The sequence below is a fragment of the Tenebrio molitor genome, chromosome 5, assembly GCF_963966145.1.
Source record: "Tenebrio molitor chromosome 5, icTenMoli1.1, whole genome shotgun sequence".
NCBI classification, from domain to species: Eukaryota; Metazoa; Arthropoda; class Insecta; order Coleoptera; family Tenebrionidae; genus Tenebrio; species Tenebrio molitor.
Window position 1 is genome coordinate 12,225,844 of NC_091050.1, and position 14,596 is coordinate 12,240,439.

A 14,596-nucleotide genomic window follows, 5' to 3' on the forward strand; every position below is an offset into this window, starting at 1 on the left:
CGTTCACACAATCGACTCTGTAACGCCAACTTCGATGCCAAATTTAAAAAAACACCCGTTATGTGAATACATTTTCGAAAACGAATTATAAACTTAAAAATAAAAAAAAAATAATTAGATTTTGATGTTATTTATTTTTTAGAAACCAAAAATAAAATATAATTCAAAAATATCCACCTATCTCTCTGTTCCGGAAGTGGCAACCGCAAATTCCATTGAGCGGGATTATAACGAGCGTTCAAAAAAATTGTGGCAAAGCCGTCCTTAAGATTTCCTTAAGATACATAACCTCACTTTGATCATCACTTTGTTATAAAATAAATCATTAAAGTAAAGAATCATCATGGACTAAGATTACTAAGAAACCCGGAAAGATTCTTTTCGGTTACCTCAAAAATTAACTGTTTCTTGCAAAATAAATAAGTCACACCATTGTCCGTTCGCTGTATAAATGATGTTTGACGCTTAGGGTTTGACAGCTATTGAAACTACAGCCTCTACGTTAATCAAAACAAAAGCAAGCATCAGACTACTTTTTTTTAATGCTATTGAGGACAAAAACGAAAAAACAAATAATAAAAGTCTGAAAAGAAATAGAACAAGATAAATAAATAAATATACGTTGGAAAAAAGCTTCTGGAATTGTTAAAAAATTAATAAAGTAATAAAGGGATCAAAATGTTTAAATCAGTTATAAAGCTATGGATTATTAATTAAACAACGAATCTAGAATAAAAATGCAGAAGTAATAATAAAATTAATAGGTAAATGTTGAGAACATACATTAAAAAAAAATAATGAAAGGGAATAATAAAATATGTAGTACCATACAAATTTTATGTTAATTATAAAAAAAAAAATATTATTATTGAATTAAATTAAAGTATGAAATTTAGAAGTCAAGAATAATATGTATTTAAAACTTAATATACTAAAAGTAGAAAAAAGAAGGAAATAATAAATAAGGAGATACACACTAAACAAATGATCTAAAAAGTTACGTAAACAAAGGAAGAGTCAAATTATATCGGGTGTTCATTTAAAGTATGCGTTGAAGAGTCGATTGTGAACGTACCATGGATTACGGAGCACGGATCAGCTATTTAAATCTAACCTCACTGTTTGCGTTGTTTGTGTTTTTACTCTCCAGACTGATGAGTGGTATGTTCACAATCGACTCTTCAACGCTAACTTTGAGGATAAATTGTAATGAACACCCGATATAAATTACAGTTATTTAATAATTTAAGGTAATAAAAACAATGAAGTAACAAATTCTACAAATTACAATAATAATCAGAGAGAAAAAACCGCCACTTGAACCATCTTTTGCCTCTCGTACTCTCTGGATTTGAACAAATAAAAAAGTGACAACGTTAGTTTTCAATTTTTTCCAAACCGTCGTCATCGTCCCGATTTGTCGCGGTGAATTCCTCCGACAAAAAGTGGTTTGAATGTGACAAATTTTCGACGTGTCACGCTTCCACCATCTGTAACGATTTAATTGTGGCGACGCTGTCAGCGCGATTTTTCCGGTGCATTTCTCACGACGACCGTCCGACATTTTATTTTCGCAGATCGAGTGTATCTTATTGGTGGTACAAAGAGTCCCACATATTTCACCGGCGTCTTGTCCATTTATTGCAGAGTTCCACTACATCACGGGACAATATATAACACGATATAAAGAACCAGTCTAGTAAATTAATACCATACATTCACCAGTTATTTATATCTTTCGTGTGTTGGCAATATGTTACATGTATTAATCCAATAAATAAATATGACTGCCATAAATCGCCCCGTTCCGTTCTTCCAAGCCGAGAAAAAACCCGATATAATTTATAATCCAATTAAGTGGGCCTCGGACCGAACAAAAGACGCTCAATATAACAATGTGATGGCGGATCAACAACTAAACTCGTACATAATGGACAAATTTTGATCGATTTTGTACTCTTTTTAGTCCTGGACTGATGATGCCTTGATTTGGGTCCGGTGACGGCTCGCGCCCCACTTTTTGCCCCCCCAAAACAAACGAAAGCGCACCGAACAGGCGTACCACCCAAAAAAAACTTACCAGATTAGCCAACCGAACCGGTTACCAAAAAAAAAAAATTAAAAATAAAACGTGAGCTGTCAAAAATTTGTGCACGGGGGTATTCGCGTGATCATTTTTGGGGTGGGAGATCTCGGCGGGTATTGATCATCCGGGCCATCGTTTGCGGCTTATCGCGTCCGAGGAGCAAGGACGAGGCGAGTCCTGCCACCATCACAAAACGTGGAACGAGTGGATCACCGCTGTCAGCCCCCGTGCAAGACCGTACAAGGATATTAGTCGAGTCTGTGTTCGTCTGAGCCTGTCGTGGTGACGGCGTTTTGCTGTGGTCCCCCACAACAGTGTCGCGGTCTCCATGGAGACACATCGCAGCAGGGGGGCGGGGCAATCGATACTCCCCCACATCCCCCATCAACCATCAAATGCAACACGCACATTTCAGAAAGTCCCGGCGCTGTCCCGAACATCCCGAAAAAAGGAAAATATCGAATAAACAGGGCCGCCAGGTGTTCCAGGACTCGGTTTAAGTGATGACAACTGGAGGCGGCCTTTGACCCCGACCACGCTAATGAGTTGGCCAACCACACCCTGGGGCCGTCTCACGTGATCATCTGATCTGCGGTAATTTACGGTGTGCCGAAAAATGACGGTGCGGGTCAAATTAGACCCCGGAGCAGGCTTCAACAAGATGCTAAAAATATGCGATTTTTGGAATGTCCTTCGTGTGGCGCAGACGTGTCAACCTGACGGTTTGGAAGCAAATTTATAAAAAAAATGTCCGAGTGCATAGCGCAACTCAGCCAGCCGATCGTCACGCAACATTTCATTTCATCTAATGCCGCTTCGAAAGTTATCTGTTTTCAATTTTAGATTACATTGAGATAATTAATTGTCCGACAATACGACCCTGTTTTTTCGAAACACAAACCCACACTCTTCTACCATGTCCATAATAGAATGCATTGTTCCTGTATAACAGCCATTTTAAATTCACAAGACCTAACTATTAGTGTTATTGATGATCTGACCAGAAATATTGATTGATGAATACCCTTGACATCACGAATCATATATCGTAGAATCGAACCCCTAGAAGAAAATGACTTTAAAAACCTTCATCATCGCGGCGTTGCCGAAGAAAAAATTTCCAGAGAATTGCTGGAGGTGGAGGCGAGGGAGAAGTGACCGCGATTGATACGTCAAAAGTGGCACTGTCATCCTCTCGGAAAATCGCCATTAGCTCTGAGCGGCGATTGGCGCTAATTGCGAAATTGTCTGGCTCATTTGGGAAAGAGATGCAAGGAAAAGAATAAAGTGAAAGAGGTGGATCGTGACAAGGCGTTATTAAAGTAAATAAACCAGAGATGTGATATTGAAATAATACGGTTACTGTTGGAGCATAAAAATTGTTAGTAATGCCACAAAGTTAAGAAATTTGTGTTACATTACGTTATTAGTTTGGGAAATTAATCAATTGTGAAATCTAACAACAAAGAACAACGGACAAAGAAAACACAAGGAGAGAAATTGGAATGAGGAAATGAACAGAAGAAAATAAGTTTAACTGAATGAAGAAGAAATAGATGTGGAATAGGCAAAGAATGGAAAAGTAACACGTTGGGTTTAAAAAGGAAATAACGAGTGACTATTAAAATTTTCACTTGGAGTTGGCTTTGAACGAGTTTTTATTTTTTCTGTTACTTTAGACACACGCAAGAACGAACGACAAATGTCAGTCAGTACAATCGAAACATAACCTATAAATTATGAAAAACATTTATTGAAATGTCAAACTTATCAGTGTCTAAGGACTCTAAGGTGCAACGGAAAACAAAGAATTTTTGCAAGCAAGGTTCGATATGACAATTCCATTCCATCTTTCTGAAGTACTTACTCTAGCAGTTTAAATAAATGTGGAGGTGTTGGATTCTCTCGTGGGCTCTGTGACCTTGGAAATATCTGCGCGAAGGCCGAGCAATAAACCAGTGAAAAATGTGTAAATGGAAACTGAAAACGTCGACTATTTTCAAATTTAAATTGTGAAACCAAGTCTCATCAAAAAAAAAAAATCTTGCATACCTATTATGGATTCGTGGAAGAAAAATCAGGAGAGAGAAGTTGTTGCACCAAGGAATATTTGTAAGGGTGTAAATGTGAAGTTTTCTTTGGGATGTATCTCGAGGAAAGTCCTAAAATGAAGGAAATCAATTTCTTAGAAGGTTAGTTGCTAATTCAGATCCACCTATTTTTTTGGTGTAAACGACACACGGAAATGTGTGGATTTCTTCGCATAATTTAGTTAACATTTTCAGCATTATAGTACAGCTAGAAGTATTGGATTCTCTCATGGGCTGTGACCTTGGAAATGTCTGCGTGAAGGCAGTAATGAAAACTGAAAACGCCGACTATTTTACATGCAAATGGGTGGGAGAGAGATGACACTGACGTATCTAACGGATGACGATGTTTTCCGGTCGGTTTGTAGCGCCTACCGATATTAGTCGCTTGCGCTATATGACTCACAGCCCATGAGAAAATCCAAGACCTCTAATAATGTGACATCTGTCAGATAAAATAAAATAAAAACTCTGTCAATGCGGAGTCATGATACATTATAAACCCAAAGGCGACTTTGATGAGATATTTTTTAAACACACTGCATTAATCTCGTTTTGCAATTTTCTTTTCAAAATGTTTCTTTTTATTCGCACTCGTCGTTTATTTCGACATTTCCATTTTATTCTTGCCTCTCACGTGACTCTTCCGTTTATTTAAATTTTTCCATTATATTTCCTAAACAGACTCTACCCCATCAATATTATTTATCTTTACACTTTTACCAGACGTATTAGTCTGTCAGCTCAGTCAAACTTTGGTTTTGATTTTGGCCGTCATGTCGATTGCACCACTGGCCATTTCGCAGAGTTATCCAAAAAAGTCCTCCGGTGGCGATTTCCCCAACGTAAAATTCCACTCACACGACATATCTTTATCGTTTCCGTTGGTTTTTTCGTTTTGTGCACGCGAGTTCTGTCGATATTGGTGGTGGATGATCGAGTCGCATTTTGAAAGACTGGTTGGCCAACTATAGTCAGGTAAGATTAATGACTGGTCCGATCTGATTCGATAAACTAATGAACTATTGTGTTTGAAATAACTTACTCGCTCGGCCACGGACAAATCGGACTACAATGGTCCGACTATTATGCCTGAATATCAAACACATACATATACAAGAACCCACAGAAAAGACCGAGGGCCGCTTTATGAAATTGAAATATTAAATTTATTGCTGTTCGTTTTGTTTTTACCACTCGATTAATAACGAACCGATGGCTGGATTCCACCAACGGGCCGGTCAGACCGGATCATTTTGACGCCGAATCGGAATATATTTCGCATTTTATGCTGGCAAAGTACTGGAGACGCTAACTGTGCTATTTGACGCTTATTAAATTTCTTATTCTGTAGAGAACAAATAGCGAATGGGAACGAATCTGGCGACTATGTCGCGTTAGGCACCTCCACTGACCGTCACCTCCTGGGCATTTATTTTGTAAACCGTACAGGTATGTGAACCAAAAGTCATCTATTATAGGTGCCCCTGGTAGCAGTTCTTGTCTTGTGATAGTGAACATTATCTTGTTGAAATACGAGAGCTCCAATGAAGCGACAAACCATCGATGTCAAATGTCATCCATTCTTTTCATTCATTTCTTTTGCAAGAAACAGTTGTCTTTAGAACCAACCAACGAAAGTTTTCCTAGCTTTCTTAGTGCGATACGACCAAAGTGAGGTTATGTATTTGAAAAAATGTCAAGAGAGAAAGAATCACGTCCTCCTTGACCACATTTTTTTAACGCTCGTTACATCAGGACATTAATTCATTAATGATAACATAACTTTTGTAACTCAGTTCTGTGTTCTAAAATGAACAAACTAAAAAATATGTTGGTTTTCTTGTGTCCACTCTGTGTTTGCATCCCTAACTTAAATTAAATACCAAATCTCGTAAAGTAAATATCAAGTTATGTATTTCTGAATCTGTTCTTTCAAGAGCGATCTTTAGAGGGGTGTGTTTCCCTCGGGAAGCAGTTTGAGATTTATATTCATGGGGGCGGGATTTTTTTCCTATTCGCGCATATAGAATAATCCTCAAAATTTAATAATGATAATTTAGATTTTTAATCTTATCTTGTTGCTCCAATTTAGTATATTTCACCCTTATGGGGGCCATTCAAGAGTTCTTCCGACGATTTTCCCGTATTTAATCTAAAACTCTATAAGGAACACTAATTAAATAATTAACGGAATATTTTCTAAAATAATCTAAATCTCTCCAACATTCTTTGTTTAAGTGATTTTATTTTTTTCTCACTTATCTTAACATAAAGATCTAATTATCATATTTCATTTTTCGACTATATTTAATTATATTAGCAGTTAATTTTTATAAGTGGGTATTGATAAAAAATCAAGAATCTCTGATTTTTATCTACGAAATTCCTCAATAAGTTAAGTTTTATCGTATCGAATTTCACTCTTTTTAGTAATTAATGAATTACATAAAAAGCTAAAATTTTATCAATAAATCGTTTCTAATTAATTAATTAAACTATGCGAGAAACGCTCAGAATTAAATATTATGACTGACACGTCAACAGGCCCTGTGGCGCAACGGATAACGCGTCTGACTACGGATCAGAAGATTCCAGGTTCGAATCCTGGCAGGGTCGCTTCCATTTTTTTTTATATTACATTTTTATTGTTAAATATTTTTTCTAATTCAGTTACGAAAAGTAACCATTGTGATATGTCAATTTAGTTGTCAAACGTGCTTCATTTAATAACTAGTCAAAAAAGTGACAGTATTACATATTATCCCTGAAAATTATTGAAAAAGCAGATTTAAACAGGACTTTAATTAGAATGTGTGCTTTTCGTAACTAAATTAGAAAAAATCTTGTATGAAACTCGTAGCAAAAGGGCTATTTTTTGCACACGACATGTTGGACCACGAGTGTTAACGAGTGCTCCAATTGTCATGTCTAGTGCAAAAAAGACGGTAATTTTGCAACTTGTTGCATAAATAGCTATTTAATAATTATTGAATTGGTTAATATGATTAATAAAAGTTGTTAAAATTTCCACTAGATGTCTTAAATACATAGTCTCTTAGACAATAATAAGGAAAAGACAAGGAAGGAGTAAATGAAAAATTGAAAATAAAAACGAAGAAAAGAAAGGAAAATTTTGTTGACAAAATTATGTATACAGGGTGAATCAAAAATTAGCTAATTTTTAGCTTTGGAGCATTAGTTTAATTTTTCTTCAACACAATTAAAAATATGTACATATAAGTTAATTTACACTCTTTTAATAAAAAAAAAAAATGTTATGTAGGGTGAACCAAGTAAAGCTACACCAATACTTCCTTCATTAATTAGTAAATTTAATAATAATAATAAAATAAAAACATATTCGAAGTCTCTTGATGTGCCAAAATCCTAGGAATTCAAAATTTGTCAAAAAAAAATAGTTAAAGACTTTTCTTTTACATAGCAGAACTTAAATTCAAAATTTTATTTTGTGTTTTTGAAAATCTGGTTTACAGACGCAACAACTAAGTCCAAAGCGCAGCAAATTATGCCGAGACTGTTATATCAAAATAAACGATTCTCTTTCGTGCAAACAATCAGTGAGAATGTGAGCTTTGTAATGAGAATAATTGTTTATTAAAAAAATAAAATAGAAAAAAAAATAAAAAAGCTTCTGATAAACCTAAAATAGTACTATTCCGGACACGGAATCTTGGCCACGACTGACATTTAACTGACAAATATGTGTGAACCCTTTATTGAATATAACCCAACTTTTGAGTTTGACTCGATAATGCCATTTCCCTGCTTTTTTGATGTCACAAGAAAAACTTCAAAGTGATTTTTAATAATTGTCATTTATTAATGTCTAAAAAATCTTGGCCAAGGTTCCGTGTCCGGACTAGTACATATATTGTTACACGAGTTGCACAAGACAGTCAATTATCGAACGAGAGGGTTTAGAGCACAACGAACGCAGTGAGGAGTGCTCTAAAAGAACGAGTTTGACAATATGTCTTGTGAAACGAGTGTAACATGCAATTTTTTCGTCGGCTTCATTAATTTAATTTTTTTAAATATAAAATAATTATCTAGTGACTTTTATTTTAATGGAATTGGGTTGGTATTGATGAAGCAATGTCATTTCATTGAAAATTAAATTTCAAATTGTCTCCCAAATGTTGTTACAATAATAATCTTCCCCTTAATAGTTTGTTTTGATTCAAAACATGGATTCAGGTTCAAATGACATCACATTTAACACTGAAATTTACTGTTAATACCAACCCCACATTCAATAATCACTAGAAACGATGCTATAAAATTGATCTTTGTGAAACAAAATGCTCGTTGTTACACCGAAGTAGAAAAAGATTTTTTATTTTATTAAAAAAAAAGGCAAGACATTACAAATTTCAGATTGATTTAGATCAATTTCAAAATGTAATAATTGCACTTGTTAAATTTGAAAAGTGAGGTTATAACTGGCATCTGTACTTGATTACGTCACCGTTGAACCATCGAAACCTCGTGTTTCTCACGCCTCGCCGAGGAGAGCACCTTCAACCGCGAATATTCCTGCAGAAACCACACGAAATGTCAATTCGAACACCGGCCATGTTTTATTCGGTTGCGTGTCGACTAGACAAACATTAAATGTCCTAATGCACCTCGAGACAAGGTACCGGGAGTCATGTACCCACCAGAAAGCGTCTATCATGCAAGTCTTTCACCTGGACAGGTGTGGATCAAGCCGCCTGATTGGTAAGCCTTGGGCGCCTAATCCCCCATTGGTCGTCCGTCTTTTGTCTTACGTTGCCACCATCATGTGGGGCGTTCTTCTGTTTTGTTTCCACGCTTCCAGGCCGGCTCGCACCGGCCGATTTAATTTCCGTGTGTGCCACAGACCCGGTCACGTAAAAAGAGGCGAAAGTGAAACCGCAACTGTGCATCCGTCCGTGGTCGGCGATGAATGCGCGACGAGGGCCAAGACTTCGCCCCCGCAGACGCCCCTTCGCGATAGCAGATGTTCTCGGCACGTATTGTTGTTTCCCCGCGGGAGGGCATTGTTGTGCCCCTAAGCACACCTCTTCTTTACACCATCCACCACCGGACTCGCTTGCGTGCCGAGGAAGTGGCTCTAATCCGTCAAAAATTGCACAGAAATTTTGTACAAGTCTAAAAGATGAGGAGGTTATCCACGCATTGTCCTGACGAGTGGCTCTGGGCACGTCAACAATGTGTCAACCAAAATACAAGCAACCGAGAAAATTACATACTTGTGAGAGAAAATTGCAGCTCGTTGAGAAATGACATTTTTTTTAAACTGTCAAAATTAACTCGCTATGAAAAGTAGTTCACTCGTACCTATAGCATTTTTAGTTAACAAAAAGAACTTTCTATGGAAATCTAGTTTTTTTAACTCTATGGTTATGTTTGTCCTTAATAAAAGTGGACCTAACCTAACAAACAGAAATGACGTAAGAATGTGTTTTAATGTTTTATTTCATTTTTTTTTTCTAATAAAAACGATTTCAAGATCCGAAAGGACGCCAAGAAGGTAAAAATAGAGTAAGTCTACTTTTATCAAATCTTTATGAAAATTCATAAAACATTTATTGAATTTATTGAATTAATTTAAAAAAGAAGAAACTGTATATTTTAGAGAACATGTTAAAGTAGGTGATTAGAGAAAATGTTCGAAATGATATCCACCTTGTTGCAAACAACATTGAAATCTTCCACTTAAATTATTAAAAACATTGTCAATCATTTCAATTGTTTGTGCAGTTCTTGCAAATTGTTAATCGGATTCGAAACACCACGTTAGTTTTCATTTTCAACATAATAGCTTGAAGTACCTATTGGATTCTATCATGGGCTGTGACCTTGGAAATATCTGCGTGAAGGCGGAGCGATAAACCACTAAACGAAAAAAGAAAACGCCGACTATTTTACATGCAAATGAGTGAGAAAGAGACGACACTAACGAAACGAATGACGATGTTTTCCGGTCAGTATGTAGCGCCTACTTGAGACCGATATTCGCCATTTGCGCAGATATGACTCATAGCCCATGAGAAAATCCAACACCTATACCATAGCACGTCCAGTAGACTTGCCTGTAGCTATATTAAAATAATAATTAAAACGCGTTCGACCGCTCTTTCATAACGCTACAAGAAAACACAATAAGTATAATTCTTCTTCCATATACAAAACAAGAAACTGATGATGGGCTATCGTAATAAATATGTTGCGCTCAAGAGTGAAAACAACTTTCTGGCCTCCTCAACTCTAAATGACATGTTTACACATTTTGAACAGCTAGGGTATCTTGATTTTTACACACTAATCAAACTATTTGTCATTTTACCGCACGGAGTGTGTAAAATATCAAGAAAATTTTAAGCTTTCTGGAACCTCCAAAAAAATGTTTAGCGTATCACAAGTCAAGTCCATTTATACTAAGACAAGATACCGTTACTATTAATCCCCTCAGTTTTTAAAAATGAACAGAAATTCATTGTTTTCTTCTAAAGTCTGATGGCGCTATCTTGTGGTGTAAATCGTAAGCGTGTCAGTTATCGGTATAATAGATAACTTTCTGCTATTTCATTAATTAAATGTCAGTCTTTGACAGATTTTCCAGAATTATTGGTTACAACAAATTTCAAATTTGAGAAAACAAGTACTTAATGGGTTGTCGGCCAAAAAGATTAATACATTACTAATGCGGTAGGTATTTTACATTGCTCGGTTTTTATTAAAACACTCCCGCTGCGCGGTCGTGTTCCAATCTAAAAACCTCGTGCTGTAAATGTAGCCTAGCGCATATGTAATGTAAATAACTATTGAGAAATGTTTATTATTTTACATAATTAATTAAGAATAAATGTGAAAATGTCTCTTGTGCACGCCAGTGTCTTGATTTAAGCGTCAGCCTTGCCAAAGCAATATTTCAAGAATATTAGGTACCAACGTATCAAAACGAAACAATACCAAACTAGCCATACGTAAAAACATGTCAGACAAACCAAAAAAAGTGACAGTGACACCTTGGAGCTTTTCGTTTGAGCCACCTGGCGTCGCCATTCAGACGACTCAAGCCTTTCGCGGCGTCTCAATATTGGCAAATGGATCACCGAATTAGATCACAATTTGAGTGCATCGTCCGAAATGTAAAGAGAAAACGAGCCCTCATGGAGGCAAAAGAAAATGAATCGAAAAACGGTCGTTCTCGTTTGCGCCCGTGAAAGACGTAAAATTGTGAATCCGTCCCGTCTGTCAGTAGATCGATCTCCCGCTGTCCCAGACGATAATCAGGTGATAAGCGATTATGTATCAGACTTGGCTTAATTGAGCTTCATTGTCCTGCGTCCTCGAATTTTACTGAATAGCTACTCATCAGGCACGTGCCTCTAACAACCCCCAAACAATTCCTGCCAACACACTTTGTCAACAAAACACCACTTGACTACGGACCTCCGGCCCCAAGTACAAAGGAATTATCGTCATTGTTAATGAAATAAGTTCGCCATCACGCACAAGACGTCCCGAAAAAAAATCAAGACCAGATTAGCTTTTTGAACAGGAGATGTTTATCTTGGCAGGTTATATTCAAGGCGACCATGGAAGTGTCCGGATGGATGTTTGTTATTTGAGGCATTCCTTTGTCGCGCCGAGATCTTGCTAAATAGATTTTCTTATCTTGTAGGTCATCTTCTGGGTAACCGATCACACTTATCTAGATTGTCGTTAATTAAGGCACAAACTCGGAAACGTGGCCGCCGTGTACCTGGCTTAATACACCCATAATGGAACGGGGGTTTTATTGTGGGACACCGCTTTACGATGATTCCAAAAAGAAGAATAAAATAGATGAGTCCCGCTCGTAAAATAAATCAAGCCAACATAAAAATCTCGACTGGACGTGGTGGACGACCTCCACCGAAACAAAAGCATTTCGGTAATTCGCCGGCGGTGACACCAACTTCCGACCGACCGTTCGCACTCGCAGATCGAGAACGAGATTCCTCCGACCACCAACATTCTTCCCGAATTCCTCCGGTTCATCAATTCGCCGACGCCTCATTGTCTGGGGGGGCCTCGATGGAAATCACAAATTTTGGCCCCGCACCTGTGCCGTCCGCTCCGATGAGAAATGATCCCCGTTTAAAACAATTTATCACCACAAAGAAATATTGGCCGTACAAAGAAAATAACAAAGACCCAGCTCTGGACCGTATCGTGTCGATTGTTGTTTGTCGAGCCTGTGGGAACGAGCGTGAAAGGGCCCGTCCGAAATCGCATCTCCCATTTTAATTAGTTACACATCATTCTTATCCAATTTGCCCGATCGAGGTTCGAAACGTCGGGGGCGGGGGTGGATGTCACGCTCACCTGACGTCGCATTACAATGACAATGGGCCCTGATTCGGAGGCGGGCCGACTTGTGCACCTTTATCAAGACGAATTAACAACTCGAGGCCCGTGGAGGCGCACTCGACACATGTCTGCCAACGCTGAAATCACAAAATGGAACGCACGTCCTTCCACTGGTTGTTTCGATCCTGGCGCCCTTATCTCCTTTCGAGATCACGAAACCCTGATATATTTCAAAAAAAAAATCATAACAAAAGCTACAAAAACGTTTGTCATATTTTTTACGGTTTTCATATTTCACTGGGGCCGTAGGTATACGGTTTTTGTTCGTTTTTCGTTTTGTCTGTTAGGTGTTTTGAATAATTTTGAATAATTTTATCGGAGAGCTGGTTTGTTTTCTTGGTAGACGGTCGTAAATTATGCCCCTCGGATTGGTTTGTATCATTTTTAATAGATGTTTTAGTGTCACCGTTAACATCCTATAACTTTATGTTTTCGTGAAATGTTTACTGGGACCTCTTCCTCGTAAACCGGCCTCACCGATGGCCCTACAATGAGCCCACAAATTAAAAAACTCCGTAATTTTTCCTCGCTCGTAAACAACGAACTCTCGGTCCTCGACACCGACTTATGAATCTCTCCGATTTCAAAAATTCCTAAATTATCGCCTCATTAGCGTCGCCGCACTCGACAATTCCCATACTTAACGGACATTATGTCAAATTAACGCGTTTTGCCAACGGCTACGCGCCCGTTATCGCTGACAAATCCCGCTCTTTACGCACTTAAATCGTTAAACTGTTTGATGTTACGCCACTGCCCCCAACAACTTCTCCTTCATTTTTTAGGGCCGCCGATCTGTCTACATTGGCGGAACAAATGGAAGGCGATTCCGAGAAAGCGTCTCCTTTAAAACAATTTATCTCTCATCACTCCTGACACCTGTAATGCCGGGACTTGTGTTTTGGAACAATAGAAAACTGTGAGAAATTTCCCGAGGCTTTTATACAAACAACGCGGAATCTCCAATAAACCGCCGCAGAGACATCCATGCTTGATTGAAACGGATCTGAACAAACAACGCACAATCCCTTACAAATTCTTCCGGGCTGCTCCGGGAGCAGCACTTCTTTCGAGGCCCCCCGAGAGGTTAATTGCGTCCGTTGGTGGATGAGGTGCGGCTCCGAGAAAATGTTTGTCCAATTGGTCCTCCGCGGTGACGTGAAGAGATGTCCTCTTGTCGGCAACAAAAATACATTTATTTTTGCACGGAAGGAGCACAAAGAAAACTAGTGAATACAAATTTTACCTTGTTTTATTTGCCGGTCAGATTTATTTTATTAAGAGAGGAGTTGTCTTTGTGTTTTATTATTTGTCTTCTGCAACCTCGTTTCAACATTTCTAGTTTTTACGACTTTGGCATTTTGCACATTTATCTTTTCTTTAGCAATCTCGTATTAGTTCGCTCGGTGTGAAGCCTTGTTTTATTTCCCTCTTGGCCTTTCCAAAACCAAATGTATCTTCAATCTCTGGGCTTAGCGCAAAAAGACTCACTTCTACTCTTAATGATATAATCTACTATTTCTTCTACGCAATCGGATTTCAGTTTTATATTTAGACTTGGTTGTCTTTGCTTCTCGTTTGGTCTTTGTTAATTATCTATTGTATCTTTTTTATTTTATTAAAATAATTTTATAACATAATACAGGGTGTTAGTAAATGGTTGGGAATAAATTTCAGGGTGAATTCCTTACGAAAAATGTGGCTTAATCTTAATCTAAATAAAATTTTTCGTTAAAATGAGTAGTTTTCTAAAAAAAAAAAAAAAAATGTAGTCCACTGTTGGAGAATTTCTCTAATTATGTAGTTCATTATTTATCTGCCTAAAATCGCATTGGTTTTAATTTTTTTTTAAATTCAACGTTCCACGTTTAAATTTTTTCTTTAAACCATTATTTTGCAGTATTTCAAAAAAAAATGCGGATATGCCAGAAAACATTTATTTTATTTTTTTTTTATTTTTTTTGAGAAAACTACTCATTTTAACGAAAAA

General features: G+C 37.4%; 1 non-coding gene across 1 annotated transcript; it reads left to right on the top strand.

The window, feature by feature from the left end:
- The first annotated feature begins 6,722 nt into the window (after window positions 1–6,722).
- On the top strand, window positions 6,723–6,795 carry TRNAR-ACG (transfer RNA arginine (anticodon ACG)). Its single transcript has one exon. It is a non-coding gene; the product is annotated as a tRNA-Arg (tRNA).
- The last annotated feature ends 7,801 nt before the right edge of the window (window positions 6,796–14,596 follow it).